The 27,066-nt window shown below is 48.7% G+C and overlaps 1 long non-coding RNA gene across 1 annotated transcript; it reads left to right on the top strand.

Moving 5' to 3' along the window:
* Positions 1 to 11,262: 11,262 nt before the first annotated feature.
* Positions 11,263 to 26,000, top strand: LOC117286965. Its single transcript, XR_004518164.1, has 3 exons — positions 11,263 to 11,520; positions 17,938 to 18,099; positions 25,953 to 26,000. It is a non-coding gene; the product is annotated as an uncharacterized LOC117286965 (long non-coding RNA).
* The last annotated feature ends 1,066 nt before the right edge of the window (positions 26,001 to 27,066 follow it).

Genomic DNA, 27,066 nt, shown 5'->3' on the forward strand with positions numbered 1-27,066 from the left:
TCCCGCAGACGCCACCCTCGGCCCCTCTCCCCGAGGCCTCGCCCGCCTTGCCTGGTCTCCTCCTCCTCCCGCGCCCCCTCCGGCCGGCGCCTGGGACCGGAGGGAAGAGGCCCGGGGCTGTGGTCCAACAGGAGCGCTGAAAGGAGGGCGCCCCGCCGAGCGAGGAACAGGTTGTACCCCGAGCGCCGAACTCCCAGGGCAACGGGGAGCGGGCTGGGTCTGAGATCACCTGGGAATCCGCCGACAGCCGCGGTCTCCTGGGAAAGCAGATTGCTGGGCAAGGGACCCGGCTTTGAGCTGAGTCAGTGATAGGCACCGACAGCAGCCCTGGACATTTGTTTCTCTGGAGGCACGTGGGTATCTGCTTTGGGAAGTATTACAGATGGGCGGGGCGGGGACCTATGGGCCTGGAAATACACATTTGCATGTTTATACGTGGTTTATTGAGGCATTTGTAGGACAGTGGGTGGATCTTGAGACCTTACTACTAAGTGAAGTAAATCAGTCGCAGGATTATATATCACATGGTTTCTTTAATATGAGAAACCCACGATACAAATAAAGAGCAAAATAAAAGAAATCCTAGGAAACAAGGAGGCAGATTTTGTGGAGATGAGAATGGGCTGGGGCAGGAAGGCAGGAGAGGGGGATGGGGAGTAAAAATGGTCAAGGTTCATTCAGCGTGTGCGCCAGCTCCCGGCGATTAGTGTAACTACAAGCACAAACATGTACTAATAAAAATATTATAATTATATTTTGCAATATAATGTTGCTATAAAGAAAAATATATTAATTCTATATAAAAGAAATATATGTGTATGGAAAGAGAGTTGGAGAGAGATGGAGAAAAAGACAGAAGCCTCCTCTTCTCATCTTTCTACAAAGCCTCCAAGAGCTACAGGGCTGAAACCCTGCAGCAAACCCCTGCTCTTAATCTAGGAAAAGCCCTGTCCTGACCCAACCCAGACCTCAGAGCCAGCCTGGGCAGACCCAGCAGGGGCAGCTCCAGCAAAGGCCCTGGGGAGTTGCTGCCTGGTCTCATAACCCTCAGACACACAGCCCTGAGCCCTGCCCACCCAATTCCATTGCAAACACTACTGAGGGGGTTGAAAATCCTGCTGAGGGTTGATCCTCCGGAGCGAGCAACAGCGGGAGGTTTGTGTGTGGAGTCCGGATGCAGAGGGGTTTGTGAGAGTGATTTGCTTTGCTCCTAGTGTGTACCCGCCCATTCCCAGGGCTTCCTCGTGTCTGTGCATATATTCCTATAGCAACCTATTTTGTAGTTGCTGCTATTGTCCCCATTTTACAAAAAGCAAACTAAGGCACAGAAAGATTGACTAATTTGCCTCAGATCACACAGGGAGAAAGGGCCAAAGCTAGGATTTGAACCAAGCCCTCAGGTGGATGCCCTTCTCTCCATACTCCTCCCTGCTGCATAGATGCTCAGTCTCCATGTAGGGGAAGCGCTAGCTCCTGCACACCACGGCAGGCCTGGAGCATCCGGCTCCTGCTGTAGGGGCTGAGATCATGTACTGCTCTTGTGGGCCAGGAAAGGAGAGTGTCTGTCCCTGCGCTGGCCTTGCTCTGGCAGGGTTTTAGAGGGCATCAATAACAAGGGAAATAGCTTTCAAGGCACGTCTGGTAGGCCCAGACACAGCTCCAGGTGTTTCTTGATTGTAAATCACTGTAAGTGGCCATATTTTTGGAAGTCTGATTATATTGTCTGTTTTTGCCCTTGTGTATTACTTGGACTTGCATATGTGGGTGGCATGGCCTCATGTCCATGGAGGGACCTGCCCATTGTGATGGCTGGGATGCTCAGCTCTGAATGCACAAGTGTTTGCCAGAATCGCTGTGTGTAGATGCCTGAGCTCACATCAGCGTTTGAGAAGTCCGTGTGGTGCCACTCTCAGAGTGTGCACATAGGGTTTCTGGGAATGGTGTGCAGGTAAAGGTTTTCATCATGTGTGGCTCTGTGACGTAGTCGGCTGTTTTTCAGATGTGCATGAATGAAGCAGGGGCGCAGATGTGAAAGTCAGCCTGGAGAGGCATCACTGGCTGACCACAGGGATTTCTACCCCTCACTGGGCTTCTCACTCTCCCATCCCTTCTCCACCCCTACCTCCATTGTTTTGTTTTTGTTTTTGTTTGTTTTGTTTTGTTTTTGTTTTTGCATGCTAGGGATGGAACCCAGGGGCAGGTGCTCTTCTCTGAGCTCCACCCCAGCCCTCACCCTTTGGTGGTTCTGAATTCTCCTCAGGACCAGATCTGCCCCTGCCGAGCTCCCGGAGGGTGAGATCAGAGACCCACGAGCACTGCACCTTATTTACCTGTAGGAACCTGGCAGTGCAAGGGCACGGTATGAGTTCACATGCACTCTCCATGGCTCTCCACGGGAAAGAGCTCTCTGGAGCTTGTCTTCCAGGAGCCCTTGGGAAGACAGTTCCCTGAAGAATGAGAACAGAGTATAAACAGTCCTAGAAGAGCACTGATGTCAGACCCCCTTAACATGGTATTTCCTTCCATCTACTTCCTGAGCTTGTGCCAGCTCTGCCAGGTCTCTTGCAAAGTTACCTCCAGAGGTCATGTGTGGCAGCCATGGGGATAAACTGCTGAGACCTTCCTTAAGAGAGAAACTGGTTCTCAGCTGCAAGGTGCAGTTAGCTGACAGCCTCAGCTGATCCTACCTCCCCTTCCTGCAGACTCACCATCGGTGAGCAGATCCCTGCCCAGCCCTTCTTCCCTCTTTCCATTCACAAGTGTCAGATCAGCACTGCGTTCTGAAAGCTTTCCCTGGAGTTCCACTTCCTTTCCCTTTTGTTTTCCTTTTATAGCCCTCCAATAAACCCCCTGCATTCCTAACTCCACCTCTGTCGTCTTCTCAGAGGACACAGCAGATAGTGAAGATCTGCCTTCTTTTCTGTGCATCTAGTCCTAGGCTCCTCTGCAGCAGAGCTGGGACTTAGGTTGCATTTCCAATGAGTTTCCAGGTAAAGCTGAGGAGCACCCTCCTCTCAGACAAGGGCCAAAAGGTGTTTTTTGAGAAATTATTTGCAATACCTGCATATGTCCCTGAGGAGGACAAATGAAAGCTTCCTCCATGCAGAGGACGCTGGTCCTGCCTGGCCACAGGAGGACTAAGAAAGAGTGCAGAACCAGTGAGAAAAAGAGAAACTAAGGGAAGGGAAAGGAGGAGAGGAGGAGGAGGAAGAGGAGGAGGGGGGAAAACCCTAAGGGTCAGCTTTATCAATCCCCTCAAAAATATTTATTGAGTTCCATAGGGCAGGACATTGTGCCAGGACACAGGTAATGTATTGATGACCAAGATGGATTTATTTCCTCACCTCTTGGAGCTGCATCAAAGGGAAGGCCAAAGACACTGGGCATCTGGTTTTATATTCATATTAATGACAATTTTGAGAGTGTAGGGCCTGGAGAAAAGGGGAGTCTGGCTCCATCCTGAATGCAGGCAAGCTTTCCAGAAGTGGTGATGGAGAAGATGAGATTCCAGCTGGAAGGAAGAGTCTGTGCCAGGAGAAAAGAGGAAGAGCCAGGGCTGGCATGGAACACGGAGCTCATGGCATGGACACATGGCCCTGGGGACAGCTTGGTGAGACTGGGCCATAGAGGGGAACGAAAGCCAGGTCAGAAGGGCGTGCTGGGATCACTCTCTGTAATCTTCCAGTACGCTGCGTCTGCAGCAGAGTCCTCCCGTGTTCACGCACTTGTGTGTCTACTGAAGCAAGGGCCCCAGTACGCTTCTCTCTGAGCTTTTTGTTCTGTTTCAGCCCCTTCTCTCCTCCATTCCCATCGGAATGTTTCTTTGCCTTTACCTCGTGGTGTGCATGTGCGTATAGCTACACATTCCATCTGTAATGGTATCCACCACACCATTTATCTGTGGACCCTCTGCCAGGCTCCCTCCTTAACTATGTGCCATCCGTCTATAACGCCGAGGAAGTTGGGGAGAGAGATTATAGATGCAGGAAAAGAGACAGGGACAGAGAAAATCCTGAAATCGGGGATCATTCTTTACTCACTCCTCACTTTCCATGCAACACTAAACATGTTGCCAGGTGCACATGATTCCCTGCCTCCCTGTCTCTCTCTCTCTCTGCCTCTGTCCCCCCACCTTGGACTTGAACCCAGGGCCCTTGCACTGATCTATATCTGCACCCAGCCTGGGCAACTTAGCAACTTGTTGGACCCTGTCTCAGAAATTAAAAAAGGGATGGAGATGTAGCTCAGTGAAAAGGCCCTGGGCTCATTGCTCAGGGTGAGGGTTAGGTATGTGCATGGGGGAGTGGTAATTAAACAAGGCTACCATTGTATCTCCTCCACCGGGCAATCTGTCACCCAGTCTGGAGATGACTTGTTTTCTCCAGCTTCCTCACACACCCCTGGTCAGCATCTTTCTAGGAAACATGGAGGTGTTGTGTGTGGGCAGAACAGATGCAGGAGGCCCCAGCCTGGACCAGGGAGAGCCAAGAGGAGACTGCTTATTCAGAACCAGTGAGAGTGCTTGTGTTTCAAAATAGCTAAAGAAAATAAATAAACAAAACCTTCAGTAGTTGGTCTTTGGTAGACTGGGCCTTACTGCTACTGCAAAGTGTATGCTTTTATGCTGTGCTGCAGTGTTCCACGTTCATGTGAGGAGAGTATCTGGGAGCAGGTATGTGGTGCTTCCTCCTCGCCCTCTCCCTCAGGGGTGCTCCCTCCTAGGTCTGCAGCCAGGAGCATTTTAATGAGGGGAGCAAGTGTTCTTCCCTTTCCCACTTGCCCCCAATCCAATGCCTCCGAGGGAAACCCTGGGAGTGACCTTCCTTTCCTGTTTGATGGAAGCACGGGGGGGGGGGGCACAAAACTACACAAAACAAATATATGGGGGGGATCATTTGTCTACTTCACATTGAAGAGATGGAAGCAGGTGGAGGAAGAAGAAGGGCCCAAGAGGGTGAGGATAGAGGGAGAGATTATGTTTACACTGACCCAGATCCTGAAAGGGACTCCCTGAGCTGTTAGGATTTCCTGTTTGGAAGGATTAAGAGAGGCCAGCCATTCACAAATCAAGGCTCACATCTGGAGCTTGGCTTTTTCTCTCCCTCCCTCCCTCCCTCTCTAGATCTAATCCAGGAATAAATTCATTAATGGGTCCTGTGCATTTTCAGAGACGAAACAGAATGAAGCGACCTAAACACATGGTGTTGGCAGGTTCACGGGGTGGGCTGCTCTGGTTTTCCCTCCCTCCTCCCCTCCATCCCTCCGGGCCCCTCGGTCTTCACTTGACAAGCTGGAGCTAGGGTGCTACATTTTACCACTGTGTCTTTCTCTTCCTCCTCGTACATCTTACTATAGGACTTACCAGTACAATACTTGAATTTTGTAACTATGACATTATAACCCAATAGCCTCCCCTGGTGTTTAGGGTGACAGATATTTGAGCTGCATGTTGCTCTCTCAATAGCAACCACAATTCTTAATCCCTAACTTTCTGTTTAGGTGCCCAGACCAAGAAAGACTGAGATGAGTATTTTATATTCAGTGGGTTTCCTAGCTTAATTATGCTCATACTATATAAAATATACTTATGAATTTCAGCTATGTATCAAGATGCATGAAGAAAGTACTTTATTTTAAAAGTGCTAAGCAAAACTAAGGTAGTTTTTTATTATTATTTAAGGCGCATTGCTTTTAAGTCTGGAAACAAAATATGAGATCACTACACAGTTCACTCAGGCTAGGCAAAGATCTGGATAAATGTGACAAAAGGTTAAACTTCTTAGCTCCCAAACTTCTTTGATAACATGCTGTGGCTTGCATCGAGTTGTCCCCCAAAATCCTTATACACTCATAAGTGTGTTTTGTGGAGCTGGCTGGACCTAGGGTGTGTGATACTTGTATTAAGGGTGTGTGGCACTAAATTAGTCCAGTGATTTGAATTGGCGTAGTTCTGGGTGTGGATAATGGGATAATAGGTGTGGGTGGCATCTCCTGACAAGCTTATAGCTTCGATGGAATATAAAAGGAAAGAGGAACAAGAGGGATGGCAGGCTTGCTGCTGCTGCTGCTTGCTGGCTTCTATCTGCCCTATCATGGACCGTTTCTCCTTTGTAATGCCCCTCTGCCATGCCACCCTGCCTTGGAGTCCGCCAACTGTGGTCTGAAACCTTTATAATCTGTGAGCTAAAATAAGCCTTTCCTTCTGAAAAGTAGCTAAAACAAAACTTGTGCCCAGCACATACTGGGCAGTCATGAGGCACTACACTAACAAGGACTAAAAACAGCACAAGATAAAAGTAAACACAAAAGTCATCCTTTCCTGAGCTAGTATTACATCTTTTCCCAAAAAGGTTCAAGCAAGCAGATGAGCTTACCTAAGTCAAAGGTGTCTTTCGTGAGACCTAAGCAAGAGACCTTGACAGCTTATAACTTTAAGGTACAACTTTAGTTACAGTACAGGTATTCCTGGAAGATAATGAGGAACAAGATTATCTGGAAAATGTGTTTCTAAGGTATCTACATTTGCCAACTCTGACCTTTTCCCACATCTTCATTCTCTTATACAAACCCCAATCCCTCACCCTGACTATGCAACTCCTCTCTTGGAAACTTGCAGCTGTCCTCTCTGACAGTGTACCCAGTAATCTAAATGAACTCTTCTCTTTCTCCTATTCCTCATCTGTTGATACATTCCTTTACCACCCATGTCCCCAGCTCTCCATCCATCATCTGACACAGCAGTATTATTAGCCTTGGAGTCTATTTTTCTCAATGTCTCCATCAAAATCAATCTTCTTTATTCTGATTTGGTAAAAAAGTTGTTTTGGTCATGCAAGAGGATTAAGATTCATGCTAGGGATTTAGCTCAGTGGCTCCGTGCCTTCCTTGAAAGCACCTGAATTTGATCTCTGGTACCAGGGGGAAAAAAAAGATTCAGCCACAATGTCTGTGTAGCTGGTCCTAAGGTGGAGGCTGAGACAAAATGGCTTTCAAGGTTTGCTACTCAAAGTGTGTACCCTGGGCCAGCAGTTTCAAGATCATGGGGAAGCTTACTAGGAAAGCAATTTTCCAGTCAATTCCCCAGACATTCTGGATTAGGATATCTATAGACTGTCCTGGGAATCTGTTTTAACAAGTCCTGCTACCCACCAACGTTAGACAGCACTGTCCTACGTGGCCTGCTGCACTTGGGTGTCTTGTCCTTTGCTGGATACTGTGGTACACAGGGGATCTGAGGGCTGGCAAGTAGATTCTCTTGGATAAGGGCTTGGGGTCTGGGTTGAGACAGGCTTATGCAGAGTCCCAAGAATACTTCCTATTCATGATAACATTCAGTCCCATGAGGCCTCAGATTCCTTATCTGTCAAATAAAGATGCCAATTGTAACTAACTGCACAAATTGCTGTAAAACATTACATGTCTAGCAAATCATAAGCTCAGTGTGTATTCGTTGCTTTGTTTATATCAATTGGTATCATCCAATGGCCAAATGCATGTATCAACCTTAAATTATGTGCATGAGTTATGTGAAGTGACCAGTGAGGGAATTGCTTCCTTTGGTAAAAAGCTCCAGCCTGGGGGTCCCAACAGACCAGGCTCAGTCACTCATTCCAAAATTCTAATTAAGGAGAACAGGAGCAGTGAGTGTCAATCCGCATAGCCATTCTGGGAAGCACAGCTAAAGAGGTTCAAGATCTGGGTTCAAGGGGCCGGCCAAAACCTTGGCCTTTTGGAGAGAATGAAGCAAAGGGTTGGGGGCTGCCTAGCTGGCAGCATGGGTCATGCTGGTCACGTCCTAAGTCAGGATCAGTTCTGAGAGCTTCTGGGAGGAGAACCACATTAACCTGAGGGAGCCCTCTGTCCTCATAGTGAGGGGACAGTCATGCAATGATAGCCCCTCGTGGAGGGGCAGCCTCCATTCTGTCCTGTGTGGTGGGCAACCTCATCAGGAGTCTACAAGGCTCTGTTTCTCCCAGAATCTGAGGTGACTGCAGGCTTAGGACAATGACTCCAGACTTCTAGGTGTCACTACAGGGGTCTGGAACTGGGTGTTGTAAAAGCTGGAAGTCGGGTGTTCTTACAAATCCTGAATGTATCTTCAGTTGCTCTTCTTTCGATGTCCTCCATCTTGAAGAGGATGAGAGACCAGATGCATTTAGGGCTGGTGACACAGACCCTTCTCAGGTGATTAACCTGTCTCTGTGAGAGCTTAGCTCAAGTTTAAAGCAGTAAATGAGATGGACACAAAATGAAGGTGGAGATGCCAAGCCCCATCCTGCTCTTAGCTACCCATTGGGCATCTCTATGTCCCGCTGTCTACACTGGACATCAGCATGCATGGACAGGGCTTTGGCAGAAAGCCTGGCCTCTCAGTAGTCACTGCCACCTCTACTACATCAGGATGCAGCATGATTTTTCACACAGCAATCATTTCTTTCTCTGGTAAAGACAGTAATCTTGGGAAGAGAAGGGCAATTATCTCAGCAGAATTACCAACCTTGCAGGGTGACATTATTGACTGTTGGAAATTACATGGTATTCATTTGCTGCTATTTTAACATCTGTCGTCTTCTACTTCCCCCCTTCCTCAGCCTAGTGCTGAATCCCCCACCCTCCCACCTCTTTCTTTCTTTTGATTAATCCTGGGAAATAACTTCCTTATTTTTAGCAGGCTGGCGCTGCTAGCAGGGATTTGATATTGAGGATCATAATAAGGACTTCCACACTTTCAGCAGGGGCCCAGCCACCAACCTTTGGATTTGCCAGTGATGCTTCAGAGCACTTGTGGCTGCCAACAGAGGAATACCCATCGAATACCCCCATGGCTGGCTTCAAAGTGGCCTGGCTGCTCTTTCCTCCTCATGGTTATTCTACTAGACTGAGTTGTACTGAAAGCCAGTTACCAAATGGTATGAGCTTGCTGCTATAGAGTCCAAGAATAAGACAGAAGTGCAGTGTGTGTGTGTGAGTGTGAGTGTGTGTGCACGTGTGTATGCATGTTCTGAGCTGAGATGAGGAAAGGGTGGCTGCTAACTCCACCAAGGCCATATTCTGTGCATGACCCTTGGAAGCATTTCTATCGCTTACCTGATTTGGGTGAGCAATTTAGCCTGTCCCGATCTATTAATTTTTTAAGGTATAAAATGGGAACTACAACATTGAATTCATAGGTTACAGTGGGTTCATGTAAAATTCAAACTGTATTCAAACTGGGGCTATTACTGTAAAATTGTAAAATACGTATTTGGTCTTCAACCTCATTTCTTGGCATACAGCTCTGAAAATCCTTGGATCTTCAAAGTGATGAATTGTGCTGTGTGCTAATGAGTTGGCTGAGGGCCTGCAGCCTGTAGGTGGCTTCCAGATGGAAACTGCTCAGTGGAAAAACAAAAGCAGGGTTAGAGGGGTTGAGACCTTACCATTCAGCTTCCAACTCCGGGAGAAGTGAGGAAGTAAGCGCTTAAAGTGATCAATACTGACCAATAACTTAATCAATCACGTCTATGTCATGAAGCCTCCATAAGCCCCCAAAAGAACCAGATCTGGAGATCTTCTGGACAGCCAAACACATGGGGTGCTTGGAGGGGGTGCCCAGGGAGTCCTGCGGGCTCCTCACCCCTGGCTGCAGCCCTTGCAGATTGTCCTTGCCTCCCCTGCAGTAAGGGTTTAAGGATTTCCCTCAGCTACTCTGGAAAAGTCATGGAGCCCGTGCAGAGGTTTGGGGAACCCAGATCTACAGCCTGTGGGCCAGAAGCCCCAAGAAACAACCCAGGATGTGGCCAGTATCCAAGGGACCTGGAGGGGCAGACTTGGGGACTAGCCTCAGCCTGGGGCGTCAGAATTGAACCCCACTGCTGAAGCCCTGCAGGGTGGGGGGTAAGGAAAGCCCTACCACATTTGGAGCCAGACACCGTGAGTCAGAGTATAAGACTGGTTTGACTTTTTCCCCTGAATCTTTAGAATTATGTTTTCACAGTAGTTAACATTTGTTAGATTCCTCTTATTTGCCAACCTTGAACTATGCCTTTCACACACACGTCCTTCCAAACGACCCAGGAGGGAGATGTGATTATCAGCCCCAGTTTATGGCTACGGAAACCAAAAGTTGAACCAGTTTCAGGAGGGTGCTGTGGGTTCCTGAGAAGAAAAAGCAGAGCCCTGTTGGCTCCGGTCACTGTTCTCTCCTTATCAGGCTTCGCTGCTGAGTTCTGTGTCTCTTCCTAACCTTTTGTCTTCCCCCACTTGCCTTGGTGCCCAGTGACAAGGTATGAGCAACTGGTAGTCCAGAAGAATTCCCAGGCCCTCTCTTGTTACCTCTAAGCAGTCTCCAACGCGTGGGAGGTCCAGCATTTTATCATAACCGAGAGGCAGAGATTTATACCTGAGTGTGCAGACTCCCGGGGCTGTGGCAGCCTGATGCCTTCTCACCCAACGCAGTGCCACCTGCTGACTCCCTTCTCCTGCGCAGGTCTGGGCCCTGCGCTGACGGAGAGGGATGATGGGTTGGAGGGATGTTTAGGAGGGATGTTTAGGAGGGTTGCTTCCGAGATTGGGTTCAGCTTCAAAACTGCAGCCTTCGTGGTTGCCACTGGCGCATTGCAATCATTAGAGATAAAGGAGGACCTGGTTTTGAGCCAGAAGTTACAGTTGCTAGAGCAGCAGCTGGGCCAAGTCAGCTCTGACCCTGTGCTGGGTATTTCTGGAGATTCAGGCCCAGACCCGACTTCCCTTCCAGGGAGCTCTGAGCCCTGACCCCGTCCCTCTCTCTGCACCCAGCAGGAAGCCGGAGGCAGAGTGGGCCGGAAGCCCGCACCTGAGTGAAGGGTGCCGCGCATGCTGTCGGGATGTGAAGCCAGCTCTGTAGGCGCTGTATAAGGGTCTGTTAACCAATGTCATTTTAAGAGTGAGGTAGTCCGTGCCAGGACGAGAGCCCAGCCCACTCCTCTGGAGGAAGACTCTCATCGGAGCGGACCAAAGCCTCGGGAATTTCCATGGATTGGGGTAGCATGGCCCGGAGCTGTGAGGCAGAGTGGAAATCTCATGGGCTCAGGAATAGGACACAGCTGGGCCTCGGGGCCACTGTACCATGCACACTCTGCTCTTGGGCCTGTGACAGCAAGGACCCCTGCTCCTTCCTCACGCTTACTTCCTGGCCACCGAGGGAGCAGTTTTGTTCTTCCCTGTCCACCCTGCTGCCTGGGCACAGGCCCAAATTCAACAGGGCCACAGATTGTGGGTCAGAACCTTTAAAATGGTGAACCAAAGAAACCTTTCTCTTTATAAGATGATTATATAAGCATCGTGCTATCGCAGCAGAAAGCGGGCTCACAGGAGTTGTTATTTCTCCTTCTGTAGGAGTTAAGAGTAATAGTGGTTTGTTTCCTACCAGTCTGTCTATTTTACAGACCCTGCTGAGGTCCTGGGCTAATTCCTGGAGATGAAGGGTTTGTTTCCTGGGCTCACTGCTGCAGATTGTGGCCCGAGTTCTGCCTCCATGGATGGCCTGGCTGTTGTCTGCAGGTATGTTCAGCCTCTGTAGAGGACTTGCCACCTCCCTGGACTTCACCAAGGCACCGAGTCTCTTCACTTTCACCTCTGTTCTCTCTTCCTGTGGTTTAATTGGGTGAGGGGTGAAGGGAGAGGAGGAAAAGAAAAAGAAAAAAAGAACCTTACTTGATCACCCACGCTTTCTAGTCTCCTTACTTGTGAATTGAGGCTATTCATCACAAGGCAAGAACTTCAGGTTTCTGGTCTTGGATTTCTCTGTGATGATCTTAAGCCCTGAATGACCTCCTACATAGCAGACAAAGGAAGGTGTCCAGCACCTTATGCCAGGGACACACTTTTGGGAAGTGGTGGAACCTTGCAAGATGGGGTCCTTTAGAGAATGTGGGTCTTCAGTTTGGCCTCCAGGGTTGTTCCAGGACTGGGCAGTTCACACCTCCCTCCACTGGAGGCACCCTTTGCTCCTCTCCTCCAAGAAGCACTAACCATCATGGCTGTTTGCTCTACTTCCTTTCAACTGTTGGTTCTCATGCAGGTGCAGATGCTGCCTCCAGACAACTTTTCTCCGTCCCTGTTCCTGGGCTTTCCGGGAGTTTGTAGAGCTGGTACATAGCTGGTGCAAATTACAAGCAGCTTGTGTCTGTCAGGGTCTCATCAGAGTGGCAGATCCTGCAGGAGGCATGAATCATAAGAGCCTGCTGTGGGTCTGGCTGAATGGCCTCTGTAAGGCTGCTTCTGTCACATATGCTGCAGGAGCTCAGGGCCCTATGGAAAGGCAGCCAGGGAGGGAACGTGGTGGCAGGTGGGAGAGGGCAAAGACAAGCAAAGCCATGGGAAGGATGGATGGAGCCAGGACTGTTCTCCGTGCTGGCCAGCAGGCTTTTGCCACAGGAGAAGCTGGCACCCTCTGCCACTGAGTTAAGCACTTACCTGCCCAGGACGTAGGCTGGAAAAGGGCCATAAGGAAAGTGGGCCAGCACCCGGTGCCCACAGCAAAAGCACGAGTCCACAGGTGAGGGGCTGCACCTGTGCCAGCTTTGCATCTGCCCCTCACACTTTGCACAGGTCTCTAGCCACCCCTACCCCCGCACTGGCCAGAGACACACCGAGCACAGGACTGCAGCAAGCTTGGGCAGCCTGAGTGACTCACCCTGTTACAATGCTGCCACCGCGATTGTTTGAAACCCTAGATGATCCCCTGAAGCGAGTTCACGTTTTCACAAGCTGCAACTCTTACAGCTCAGATACAGAAAGCGTAAAGCTTTTGTAATTAAGAGTTTCTTCTTTTTATGAAGTATTCAAACCCCACAAAGGCTTCGAAAGGCCGTGTCTACTGATGTCCTCCGCATCGCATCTGAGCATTTATTTAAAGTGCATCCGTGAATTTATTAGCCACTTAGTCATCTTTAGGTAACATGAGGAAGTGTGTTTCTTCACCAGCCTACTCTCCTCGCTAACTGAGGCAGGGCGAAGGGGAGGAGAAAGTCACAAAGGCCATCTAGGGAAACTCGCTGTCAGAGGGGCTGAAGGGCCAGAAACAGGAAGAGGTGCAGCGGGGACTCCTTCCCAGGGCTCTGCACCGAGCTGGTGTGGACTCACACTGCTGAGCACACCTGGGAGGCCACCACCCGCGGATCTGCTGCTGGCCCTCTGGAAGTCGGGCCCCGTGCAGCTTCCTTGGCGCCTCTCTAGAACCTCAGCTGTTTCCCCTCTCAAATCTCTTTTTCCTCTGTGTCTTCCTGCTTTCTCTCTTTCTGTGCTGACACCATCTTGATATTTTGCAGCGGAGAGCTAAATAGGAAATGTAACCAGCACAGAAGTACTCTATATATCAGAGAAAGAGGAGGGAACAGGAAAAAGACACAGGGCGAGAGTAGAAAATGGAAGCCTGGCATCGATTTACTTTTCCCATGGGCATGTGTGGTTGCCAGCTGGGGCTCAGCGGTAGGCTGTGTAAACAGGCCTGTGAGAGGACATGGAGAGACAGTCTGGACAGGGAGAGAAAAGGCCAACGTCCCATCGCTAGCTCTGTTTCTGTGTGGATTCTGCTGAGTCTCTTTGCATTTCTGAAAGGCATTATTTTTATTTCCCAAAGAAAGGCATTTTGAGATACTACAGTCGTGCGCAACCTCGGCTGAGGGTCACTGCCACTCTACTCCTGGTAGAACATTGCTGCACACAGGACATGGCGGCTTTCAAACCTCCCTGACAGGATTTTTCCTTGGACAGGTTTTGTCAGACCTCTGTTCTAGACCCATCAGTGCATGGCCTTGTCAAGTCTCATTTTGTTGTTGTTATTATTGTTGTTACCAGGGATCAAACTCAGACCTTGTGCTTGCAAGGCAGGGGCAGTTCCACTGAACTAAATCCCTGGTCCTCCAAGTCTGATTTTAGCTAAGAGCTTCCCCGCCTTCCGTGTCCCTCACCTGACACCTGGTGGTCCCCTCATCCCACTCCAGGTGCTGTCGGATTGCCCTGCCCTGAATGCCCCGACAGTCCTGCTGGGGTCGGCATAGCCAGGGTCCCCCAACCCTCCCACTTATTGGTCATTTTCCACCCACTGGCCACTCTGTCCTGGGGTGCAGATTCCTGCTTGCCCACAGTGCAGGTGAGGTGAAGCCTAATCTCAGTTCCCCCTGCGAGACTGTCCTGAGGGGTGCTGAAACCTACCTCGATGGTCCTGGATGAAGTCTTTCTTGCCACAGTTTCAGGAGTGGCATTGAACATTGTTTTCTGTAACGCCCCTGAGGTGTTCACTCTAAGAAGCCTTTCTTGTGACCCTAAATGCATCCCTGGTCTGCATGGTTAGTTCTCAGATGTGGGTAACTCTTTAAATGTCCAGCGTCTCAGTGGCCTTGAAGAAAAGGACTCAGACTTACTCTGTGGCATGTGCTGATGTTCAGAGGTCCAGAGAGCTCACTGCTCAGAGTCCTCTGTCCCTCCCTCCCACACCGAGACTGGCTGACTCCCTCACTTTCCACAGAGCAGCGGGTGTAACTGAAGATGTGACTTTGAAAGAATTGCCTCTGTGGGCCTCATGATGGCAATCAGGGTGGCTTGGGCTTGTCCGGGTCTCTGATACCAGCCTCAGTGCCTAGAAAGCAGCATCTTTCATGTCTGTGCACTCCGTGAACGAAAGGTCAGCAGGGGTTAGCTATGCCTTTATGTCAACAAGAAAGACCTTCAAGCAAGGGAAACCAGTCCTTTCATAATTCTCACAAAATAGCCCACATATCTTGAGTGTATCATTATATTATTAAATATAACATTAAAACACCGCAATTTTATGATTAAACAAAACAGGCATCATAAATACTGGGAAAAATATGAATAAAATTTTAATCCCATCATCCAGAGACAGCCATTGTTAACATTTTATGCTTACATTTTTATTTATAATTATTTTAAAACTGGAATTTTCTTCCATTTTAAAAAAATATTACATTGCTAAATTCATAACTTTTTTCAGTGTCAAGTATTGAATCCAGGGCCTTGTGCTTGCTAGACAAGTATTCTACCACTGAATTATACCCTCGGCCATTTAAAATTTTTATTTTGAGGGAGAGTCCTGGTAAGCCACCTTAAGCTGGTCTTGAATTTGTAAATTTCCTGCCTCAGCCTCCTGAGTAGCTGAATTATAGACATGCTCCAGCCACTGGGCATTAAGTGTTTTTTAAAGGAAGATTTTTAATGACCATGGGCCATTATTTATTCCTGTCGGAGTACATCCATTAAAGCTGAATGCACCTTTTATCCCAAGTTCTAAAATCCACTAGATGATGGCAGGAACCACCCTGGGACCCTATCCCAGCCAAGAAGAAGGCAAATCCTGAACTCAGGTATTCTGATCCCCAGGGCCACCTCCCCATCAGGCGATCTCCCGCAACGTTTACAGGCTCTGTAGAGTCTGAGTTAAATGAACACCCCTTGCTTTGTTGAGTCCATGAGCTCCCAGCCCCCACAAGAGCTCCCTCCTTCGTCTTCTGTGCCCTCCTCTTCCCCCACACATTTCTGCAGGTACCACCTGCTGAATGCAGCTCTCGCACCTGGGAGATTCCTCATCCTGACTGAGAGGGGTTAAACTTCCAACACCCACCGTTTCTTTTTTTATCAGACATTTTAAAGACAACCCAAGGACCCAGTGGCCACAGAGGGAAATGGGCCTCTTTATCTGAGGGCTTCTCCTTTTATAAGGGAAATGCAAGAAAAATCAAAGTTGAGAGTGAGGGAAGGGGCAGGGGCCTCTCTCCTGTTCCTGGTCCCAAGCTTGTGGGACAGTGTGGTCAGCTGAGCAGGCATGCAGCACCCACGCGGTAGGAGGCGGAGATCCTCACGGAATTCTTAGATGAAGGGGACATGGAGGGGCTCCACCTTGGGTGTGCCCCGATTTATGAGGAGGTAGACAGAAACCTAAAACATCCACTATTGAGCCCCAAGGAAGATGGGGTGAGCAGCCGGACCTCTTCTATTGATAGGATCTTCCCACCTGATAACCCTGGGCCTCCAGTCTTGGCCAATGAGCAACTGTTGCTGACTGCTACTCCCAGTTACAATGTATCTTTGTGAATCAAGATGAGTGTCTAAAGTCTTAGTTGGGAATCTGGCTGTTTTACCATATACAAATAACTTTCTCCATTTTAATAAACACTCAGTAATCCTTCATGATAACCAGAGATAGCATCTTTACCACCCAGAACTTTCTCCAGTGCCCCTCTACCTACCACCCTTCACTATATCAAGTCCTCCCCAGCCAAGACCATCTTTCATTCAGACACGACCTTGACCCTGTACAGATCACTTGCTTTTTTCTTGCTTAATCAGCCAGAAGCAGCCACAAACATGGGTATACATTACTTCTGAACCCTCAAATGGCTAATTTTCCCTTATACTGCCCACTTTGCAAACGAACATACCTTACTCCTGTGTGCTCCCACACAAAAAAGGTTGCCTTCCAAAAAATTGCCTTAAAATGGGCAGCCACGTCGGAAGGCACTCAAACTGTGCATGGAAAAGTGTGTGAGATGTGTTCCCATACTGTACCACTTGCGAGGAGTTTTCCATGAGCGTTCTGTCCATGGGATGCAGCCTCCCAATCCTGGCCTTGAGCTGATTAACTAGAGTGCCTGAAGGGTAAATGGTCCCAAATAGCACTGCATAACCTTCAACAGTTCTTTACTTTCCCTGAGTGCTGAAGCCTCAAAAATAAAGCTCAACTACATATTAAAAAGAGCCAAGGGGAGCAGTTATGAAGAGGGATAAAAATACTGGAGGCACAGAGCCAGCTCCAGGCAAACTTTTCCAGGATCTCCTCCAGTTCTGGGTTCCAAAAGCCCAGCAGGTGTTTGTTTCTGCTGCCCTGTGATCGAGTCCTGTTCCCATTTGGAAGAGGGTGGTCAAGCCCATTTGTCCCATTTCTCCTTGCTTCCCATCCCTCTTCAGAGGCTGTTAGCAAAGCACGCAGTCGGAGCTCTCTCTGCGGACTTCCGAGTCTCCCGTGGGGACTAGAGAACCATTGATCTTAGTAGCTTTTATTTGCCACTGTGGCCCTTTCAGAAATGTTTCAGAAGAGAGAAGCAAACAGCATGCAGAGAAAGACAAGTGGAAGTGTGTGTGTGTGTGTGTGTGTGTGTGTGTGTGTGTGTCTGAAAACAAGTACAGTATTCAAACATGGCACATGGCCCTTTTTCTTGCCCCATTCTGTCTCCCCCCACCTTACACACATACAAACATACAGAGCTGGGCTTGGTGACCCACCCTAGGAAACTGAGATAAGAGGATTGCAACTTCAAGCGCAGCCCAAGTAACCTAGTGACTCAGCAAGATCTTTCTGCAAAATAAAGAATAAAAAGGGCAGGGTGAAGACCCTGGGTTCAGTCCCCAGTACTGCAAGTCAATCAAAACAAGACAAGAGCCCACAGGTGTCAAGAGCCATTCTCTATTTTTCTGAAGAAAAATCATTTCATAATTAAATTATAATTAAGGCTATCGGAGGCCCAATGTCACCTTGCCCGCCAGCTGGCTATGGCATGCAGAAACATAACTCTGGTCACAAAGCCTCAGTGGTGCCCTGATGCTGTGGTGCTCAAGGGCAATATTACATCAGCTGAAGATGTCCTGGCTCTGAGAACAGAGTAGTGATACAGTCAGTGAGAGCTTTCACCTGGGGGAGGACAGACTCCTCTTCAGTCTATCATCTCATCCCACCTGCTATGGTAGGAATGCTTTGCCCCCCTCACCTCCTCACTGACCTAAGATCCTCATCAGCATAGGATTCCTGCCACGCTGAAGTCACCCGACGCTGTCTTCCGTTATTGTGTGTACCCAACAAGTAAGAGCTGACTCGGAGTGTCTTTGCCTTCGCCCAGGCTGGCACTGACCTCTCAGCCCCCTGTGTACTATGAAATTATGTTTCTGTTGTCTTTCTTTCGTTAGCCCTCACAGCCCCACTCTCTAGGCAGATCAGAAGATTGATTGGCCTCTGATACACGTGCAGGCACTCGGAACAAAATGATGTCCAGAGACAGCAGCCACACCAGAAATAAACAGACTCGTACTCACTCTTGGGCACACTCAGTACCGCTTTCCCACTGCAAGGTGAGACATCAAATCATTGACTTTTTCACTCCCCGGCCCATTCCTGAGTACAGAATCCAAAGACCAAAGGCTTGTTTGCTGAGATGCTGTCAGGTGTGGGGTTACTGAGACTACGACAACCCTGCCTGGAGAGGCTTGAGTATGATAGAGGAAGGAGATGGAGAAGCACTCACACATCCACACGCAAAGTGCTTTAGAAGGTGTGAGTATAAGATATGGGTCGATTTCTCCTCCTGAACTCTGAAAAGGGGCAGTTCTACTTCTTGTGTTGGGTGAAACGTGGCCCCACAGGATCTGCTCTGCACAGGTGGGTTTGGGCCAGGCTGTTCACTGCCTACATCTCCATGGTGACAGCTTTGCTAGTTTTGGGCTCCATCCTGCCCACTTAGTTAGCTTCTCCAGCTTGTCCCTGAGGTGTACCCAGTGGGAAAGTTGAGGGGAAGGATGAGGAGGCTGAGGGTGCATGGGAGGAGGCTGTGCTGCACTCATCGGGGACCATTTGGTGGGGAGACGTAGGAGTAGCGGGTGATGATGGCCACAAATGGACCCTGGGAAAAAGCAGGCTTGGGAGCGGGAGAGCAGTTAGTGCAGGGCTGAGGAAGGAGAGGGATCTGCCCTGGCTCCTGTGGTCAAACCTCCAACAGCCCAAGAAGAGGAGACACCAAGAAGACCAGCCAGGAGTCCATGCTCCTTCTGCCCTCTCTCCTGCCTGGTTCCGCTGTTGATTCCCACCCAGCCACATTGTGCTGGTACAATAAACCCAGCCTATCCCAGGTCTCTGAGGGACACTCAGGCTGTCACCACATCTGGCAAAGATGGCCCCAGAGCCTCTGTGACCCCTCAGTGTTCACAGAGTCACAGGCTATGAGTGCTTAGAAGTCATGTAGCTGAGCCCTTCATTGCACAGGTGGTAAGACAGAGGTCTGAGCATGAGAGTCACTTGAATTGGTCAAGATGATTAGAGGAAGTGAGATTGCCATGCATTTTAGGGCAGAAATAAGGAAAAGAAAAAAAAAAGAAGAAGCACAAAGGAAATGCTCAGGGAGAAAAACGTGCTGTGAAGGAAAAAGAGAAGATATGTCCTGCATGCAGAAGAGATGCTGCAAGAGGAAGGGAGCAATGGCAGCAAAGTCAATAGCTGATGTCCTTCTGTGTCTCCATAGCTGATCTGGGAGGTCCCATGTGGTCTTGTGCTAGAAGACTGATATCAGGTGCCAGGTTCGGTGCATTCTAGCCTCCTACTGCATGTTCTTCTGAGAGACATAAATCCCCATAGTTCTTTATGCAGTGCTGAGGAATGGAAGTCTCTGTGTTCATATAACTACTTCCTGTCTCTACAGGAGAACCCATTATAAAATAAGGAGCTAGCATCTATATTTGGAGAACTGCTGAGCTACATGTTTTACAGAAGAGAGTCTGGTTGTCCTGAAAAGGGATACTGGATAAGCCACCAGTGTCCATCTAAGCTATGATAGATTGGGTGTCATTAGTGACTTGACTTATCTGTCCTGGAAGTGGAATTGCAATCCTGCTTTAAAAGAGGAGACCCAGGTCTTCCAGAGGTTCACAGGAGCAGCCCTCCTCCTTCAGATGGCCTTCTGATTTCCCATGGAGCTGGCTCTATCTGTGGTTACTAGTGCAGAAAGGCATATTTAGAGACTGTATAGACATTTTATTTTTTGCACCTTCCTAATGTCAATGCCCAAAGGGCTATGAGTTCCTCTTTTTGAGTCCCTGGGGGAAGGTTGTTGGCTTCAATGACCTGCTGTGAACTGATCCCTGCATAAACTGCTTTTCAATGTCCTTCTTGGACAAAGCTACTTCCATCAATGAACCACACCTCCTCAGGGCCTTGGAAGAGCAGGTCACTATTGTCCCCTACCTGCTTGCATGGGTCTGGGAGTTGTTCACAAGAACAACTAACTCTGTGCCTGTGTAAGCATCAATGAAGCAGTATAAAGAGTAGTGTGAGTCTTTATGGTAACCTCAGGGTTGTCTAAAAACATGATCTGATACTTGGTAAGTCATTCCACTGTCAACCACAAGTAGCTTTTCATCTCAAGAACAGCCCTGCCCTGATGGGCAGTCAGAACTTATAGTTTTTGTCCTGAAGTTAATTTCAGAGTTTCTTCCATTAGCATAGCTTAGCTGCCATTGCCCTCAGGCAGGCTCGCCATCCAGTGGCCACTGCATCTAACTTTTTTTGAAAAATAAGCTAGTAGATGAAGTTCTTTTCCCAGTCTTTGGGTTGAGACACTCAAAGCAATTCCTCTCTTTTCTGAAATATATAGGAAGAAGGATTTTCTTAAATCAGGTAGCCCTAATGCTGGAGCCTGAGGAAGGGCATATTTTATTTCTAAAAATATAGTGTCACTCACTTTTGCACATTCTCAGGGTATAGACTCAGAATGCTTGACAGTATCATGTAAAGGCTTTGCTGTTAGTCCAAAATGAGGATTTAAACCCAACAGAAGCCAGTCATTTCCAGGTAGGAGTAAAGCTGTTGTTTGGTGGCAGTGGGCCTCAGACTGCAGATAGCTTGGATCTGGCCCTAGACAGCCATTGTTTTCTTGGTATACCAAGTATTGGGCTTTCTGGGAGGATATCGGAGCTTTCTCCTTCGAGACTTTATAACCTTTCTTAGCTAGAAATTAAGGATTTGGGTAGTATAATGGGACAACTCCAAAGTTGGGCTGCAATTAAAATATCATCCACATACTGTAAGATGGTCCCCTATTTAAGCTTTAGGCTCTTTAAGTCTTTTTTCTAGTGCCCAAGTAAAAAGGTGAAGGCTATGTCTAAAGCCCTCTTAAAGAATTGTCCACATATACTACCGTTTCTCACTTTACATGGGATTTTTCCATTCAAAGGCACATAGAAACTGAGAATCTAGATGGAGTAGAATAGAAAAGAAAGCAATTTTAAGGTCTAGAACTTAAAACCAATTTATGAATTTATGTCTCCTGGAATCTGTGAAAGAATCATATAGGGATCTGCCACTAGAGGGAGGATTGGGATTACAGCCGTGTTAATGAGGCTGAGGTTTTGTACAGAGAGAATAGAATGGGAGTATTTTAAGGGGACTGGCAGTGCCACAGAAGGCCATGTTTGAGAAACCTGACTGTGAGAGGCTGGAGGGCTTTATGATGTCTGTTTTTATATTGGATACTGCTTTCTGTTAGAAAACTGGCTGGGGTCTTATAATTACTGGCTTTGCTGAATTTTCCCCACCAGGTATTCCATTATACCATGCAGCAGGGTTTACCTGTTGGCTAATTATGCCAGGGAGACCTGATGTAGTCTCAACAGGTAAAATCTGGGTGGTCTTTGCTGGATTTTGAAAATTGCTCCAACTCTGCAATTAAATCTCTTCCTAGCAAGGGAGAAGGGCACTGTGGAACAATCCAAAGCTCATGGGAAAATATTTGGCTTTTGAATTGACATGACAGTGTAGGAGGAGAGAACCTCTGACCAGGACTCCCCTCATCTCCTATTATAGCTATGAATCTGCAGGAAGGCTTTCTAGGAAAGGTTAGACCAGAATGAGCTGCCCTGTATCCACCAGTAACTGAAGACACACCCATGACACCCAGGGTTGCCCTGGGTTGCTCATGGGAGAAGGTGATGTCCATAGAAAAGGTGATGTAAGTGCCTCAGGCACCTTTGGTCCTCATCAGAGCAGGAGATGAGCACTGGGGCTGGCCTTGCCCTCTCTGTGGTGGGGGACAGTCAGTCCTCCCATGCCACGCATTAGGCATATTGGCCACCTAACACATGGAAGAGGAAAGGAGCCATGGCCTGGGGCATCTAGTGCCCAATTTTACACTTAAATCAGGAGCCCTTTCCTTGATCATCGATAGGTTTTCTTTTAGGCCACTTGGAGCAGTGTAAAGCGTTGCCCATTGTGACCGCCCTAATTTTGACCCTTGTTTCCTCACTCACATCTGGACCCTGATGGTTGAATACAGAGAAAGCTGTATCCAACAGTTGGATCATAGGCATATGGGGGCCCATCTGAAGTTTTTGTAATTTGCATTGAAGATCTTGGGTTGATTGACAAATGAAATGATTTCCTATCAGTGCCTGTCCCTTTTTGGAAGTGGATCTAATTTTGTATACATCTGAAAACTTCTACTAATTGGCTGTGGAGGATAGATGGATTTTCCTCTTTACCCTATGATTCTTCTCACCTTGTCATAATTAACAGATTTCTTAATGCATCTTTTCATTCCTATGATAAGAGCAGCTATCATGTTAGACATCGTTCTTAGTCCATCGCTAGCATTATAGTTCCAGTTTGGTTCTGTTGAAAGAATAAAACCTCACCTGGGTGATTTCCTTCCCTTCATGCAATGTACTGTTTTACCTGCACAGTTCCCAGTCTCTCCTAGGATTCTGTTTCTCACCTGGGAAACAGCAAGTGGTCAATATGAATTGGACATCCCACCACAATAGGTCAAAAGCAAGGGTCAAAGTTAGAAACCATCTACAAACATACTAGGATCTTCTGAAAGCCTGGCTATTCTTTGCATTGTTGGATCTCTGCTACTGAAAGAGGGGCCTGGATATCAGCAATTCCTTTTGCTCCTGGGCCCTTTCAGGGGCAGGATGAGTGGTAAGTTGAAGGAGTAGGAATCTCCACTCTGAGTATATCCTGCAGGACTGAAATTTGTCTCATGAGTGTGATGAGGCTGGGGAACACTGAATCCCTCTGGGCACTAGGTTCTGATGGAGTTCTTGAGTCACTTGAAGGAAGGGGGGTGTTTCACTAGCCTGAGGATTATAAGGAAGAGAGAGAGGAGTAGGTGCTTTCATCAAACAGATACAACATATATCCGCAATAGGCAAGTAGGGATCTGAAGACAGGGTCATCGAGAAATTCAACTTCCTCTACCTCAAGGGCCACTCTACCAGAGCCTCTGGGTTGTTCCAGGTTATAAAAGCCTGACCATGGGGAATTTCACTCCACTTTCTATGCTTTTTGCAGAAACTGTCTAACTGCAAAATAGTGTAATTTAAACTGCCACCCTGTACTGATCTCACAACATGAGCTAGCTTGTACTGAGCCCGTACTGTTGTTACCATAGCTTATAAATTAGTCATTTCCAGCCAACAGGGTCAAACCAATCCCATGTTGAAGGATGCAGCCTAATGTTGAGGCTGCCTAGCAAGCCCTCAGTCACAAACTGAGGGATCCACTCCCTAGATGTTCTCCAAACTACAAGTTGCAAGGTCTTTCGAGCTCCTGGCTATGAAATGATTTCACTCTCTTCTCCTTAGCAAGGAACAGAATAACAACTAAACCACAGCCAGCGTTCTTAGAATAACACTTTCACAGACATGTCCATGGATTTTAATTACCGCACGTAATAAAGCACAAGAATACCTAACGTACAATAGCTCTAAAATTTTCTCACTTGGTTTTTCAAACCCACATTACAGTACTTACAAGTTCCTAAAACTATCTTTACCACTAGATTAGAATGGTAATCATAACATCTGGCAAATAAAAACACACCGAACGTGCCTTTAAGTGTACTTTTGACAAGTAAGCTGGCATGTATTCTTATGGCGTGCTCCCCTACCATTCAGAATTGATGCCCGCATATTGCTCCAGTGAAACCTGGGGATCTCATTCATGCATTGTGTGGGGCAGACACTGCACATCATCAGAAGTACCTGGTTAGCTTACAGCTAATTTACAGGAAGATGTCATTTCAGTCAATTTTTATATGTGAAATAAGCATAGAGTAGGTAAACAAATTAAATTCAAAGCCTTTAAAATACCTCAATTAAACACCTGCTCTCATATCTCCAGACTTTCAGGTAAAATCCTTTCTTGGTTTCAGACTTGTCAACATTGTCTACATTTTCTTAGTCTAAGCAGTCACCTTTTAACTGAGGTAGACCAGATGTTTCTGATTCAAAGGCCCACAGAATCTTTAGATAGTAAAGAAATTGTCTGAGTCGAAAGGGTTTCATTTTTAAACAGATGAATTATTTGAAAGACAACCATTCCAAAGGAGGGAGAGCTGCACCTTGAAACAGGCTGTGCTGCTTTTAAACAGGGAGGAGCAACGTGTTAACTAGCGGCTGCAGTTCTGGGGACTAAGTACCTTCAGGAGCAGCTGCCACAGTGGCCACAACTCTGGGACCAACTCAGGTGCACTGGTGACCACACTCACCCCTGTCCATCTCCAAGGAAAATAGGAGCACTGACCATAGCCCCTACCCTTTCTTCAAGGGTCTTCTGTCCCCTCCAGGGCATTCAGAGCCTCTCAGTCTCCACTCCACCAGAGGACATCTGTGCTCAGCTACACAGTGGCCAGGACTTAAAGGACTGTGCATCTCAGCTGGCTCTGTGCTAATGAGATCTAAGCTCAGCCAACACACAGGCTTCTCATGCCTCACTCCATCAGCTCCCAGGGGGTGGCCAGCTTCCACCAGTTTTTACCACCATCTAGTTCCCTGCTTCTCCCTGGCTGTCTTAGGAGAGAAGGGAAAGGAAGGGACTTGACAGAGGGCTGGGAGGGGATTGGGGCCTTCTAGGGGGCAGTCCTTAAATTAGTCCTCAGCTTGAGTCCACAGACTTCAGAGACAGGGGACAATCATTCCCAATGGCCTTAGCTCCTGCCCTCCTTCCATTACCTCCTGGGTGGCTTCATCAACTACATCATTGGGTGGGGTGGGGACAAGCAGTGTTTCCCAGGTTCTTATTTATGTCCCAGACAATGAATTGGGCAGGACAATTAGTGGATGTGAAAGACTACCATTTATTTTATGGCAGAAATAAGAAAAAGAAAAGAAAATGGAAGTGCTCAGGGAGGAGAGGGTTTTTTGAAAGAAGAGCAGGTGCATCCCGTGCACAGATCAGGTGCTGCAAGAGCAAGAGCACAGTGGGCACAGCTCGGTTGCGGCTGTCCTTCTGTGTTGCCACAGCGGATCTGGGAGGTCTTGTGCTAGAAGGCTGCTATCTAGTGCCAGGTTCCGTGTGTTCTCCTTGGTACTAGACACAGGGCTCGCTTGGCTTGATCCCATGTCTGGCTTGGGTGCTGACATTCTGTGTTTGTGGTTAATAAGTCTCCTCACCTGGCCATCATGCCCAGCTGCTCCAGCCGCAGTGCCACAGCCCAGTCCCCTGCTACCGTGAGACCCTGGAGAGCTGGGGAGATTCAGGAAGACCCTGGGATGAGAAGTGCTCATATGTGGTTGGATAACGAGTCAGTAGTACAGCCAAGAACAGAGCTGGGAGCTTGGTTCCAGTCCCTGGAGCTAGTGTGGCTCCTTCCCAGCTGTAGGATGGCAAGAGGTTGTTTCCACCACAGCAAGAGCTACACCCAAAGTCCTGGGAGCCGGTCCACCGCACAGGTACCTGGAGACATGGACCCCAGAATTAAACATCCTGATGAAGGTGGGATGGGTGGGGGAGATGGAGGGAAATAAGTGAAGCTGGTCTGACAATTGCTTGGGTTTTCTCTTTTGTGTCCTGATCATCTAGCTGCTGAGAGCAACCTGCAGACCCTACAAATAAAATTCTCAGGTCTCACACTGAGGATGCTTGGGAAGGCACCTGAGGTGGCGCATGATGGTAGGCAGGGACGCAGATGCTGAGGAGTGGGTTTGTAACCCCCTCTGTACTCCCCTGACTCTCAGAGGCCACCCAACCCCGGCCCGGGATGGGCACCTGAGAGTAGGGGTACGTGGGAGCAGAGGCTGGGTCCCGGGCCTCACAAGGGCACCCGAGAGACAGGCTGTGCCCGGACAGGTATGCACAAGCCCAGGCCACGCTCGGCCCACCCTCCAGGGCCTGGGGCCCCCTCAGGTGCATCGCTCACCATGACCCCTGTTCCCAGGTAACTTCGGCCAGCAGAAGAGCAGCACATGCCATGGGGGCATACACGCAGGGAGGCGAGCTAACCTGGCTTCCCCTATGAAAGGAAGAAGACCTGGAGAGGAAGAAGAGACAGTGTCAACTTGAGTGACTTCTTTCTCTGGATGCCTCTTCTGGAGCTGAACGAATTCCTCCAGGAGGATGAGGTGAAGTGATTTTGCCCGTTTTACCGAAGGAGAGGCTGGAATGAAAGGGCGACACCAGTACACATTTGTTTTGCACCTACCGCTACATGGGCCAGTGTTGGTATCCAAACCATTCAAACACTGCACGGCAGTATGCAGGTTATATGCCCACTGTCTGCATCGTACACGTGGAGAAACTGAGGCACCAGAAGAACAAGTAACGTGTCATAGATGCACTCCTGATGGGTAGCCAGACTAATCCAACTGGCCTGCTCCAAGACAGGGCTTCTCTCTCTCTCCAACACTACCCACCACCATGCTGTGGACTGAGCCCCTGGGGCCCAAGAGCCCTCCGATCCACAGCAGGCCTCCTTGCCCCTGTAAACACATGGAGACGTCTTTCACTGTCTGATGACCCTGGCCATACAGTAGGACTTTCAAATGCAATCAATTTTCCTCTCTAACTTGGCCAGCACCCTGGCAGCTAGCAGAGTGAATGAGGCCATCCACATGGGTGCACACACAAAGACAGGTGCCTGGGAGCCGGTGGCAGTGAGATGCTACCCTCGTGCCACAGCACCCTTCCAGGGCCCCGACAAGGACGTGGAGGGGCTTTCTCCCCTCTCCTTGTCCCACAGGCCCCAGCCCCAGCTGATCTAACTCCCAGGAATCTAACTCCCGGCTGGGGATCTTGGGCGGCCTGGCCTCGCAGGGTTGTGAGGGCGCCACTGGCGCACGGTCGCCACCTGCTGGACCCACAGGGGAAGTTCCCTGAGACTGGTCCTCCCCCAGTCAGCAGAGGGGTTTAAACCCGGCTTAGCCTGCACTGCGGCTCCAAGCGCCTCCCTTCAGCGGGCCGCCCAGGGCCTCCCAAGCTCCCGCTCAGCTCCTGGGTCGCTTGTCCACGGGAGAGCCCGTGCCTACTCCACCTCTGCTCCGTCCTGTGAGGAA

Source organism: Fukomys damarensis, unplaced genomic scaffold (assembly GCF_012274545.1).
Source record: "Fukomys damarensis isolate Sample0158 unplaced genomic scaffold, DMR_v1.0_HiC HiC_scaffold_19, whole genome shotgun sequence".
Taxonomy (NCBI): Eukaryota; Metazoa; Chordata; class Mammalia; order Rodentia; family Bathyergidae; genus Fukomys; species Fukomys damarensis.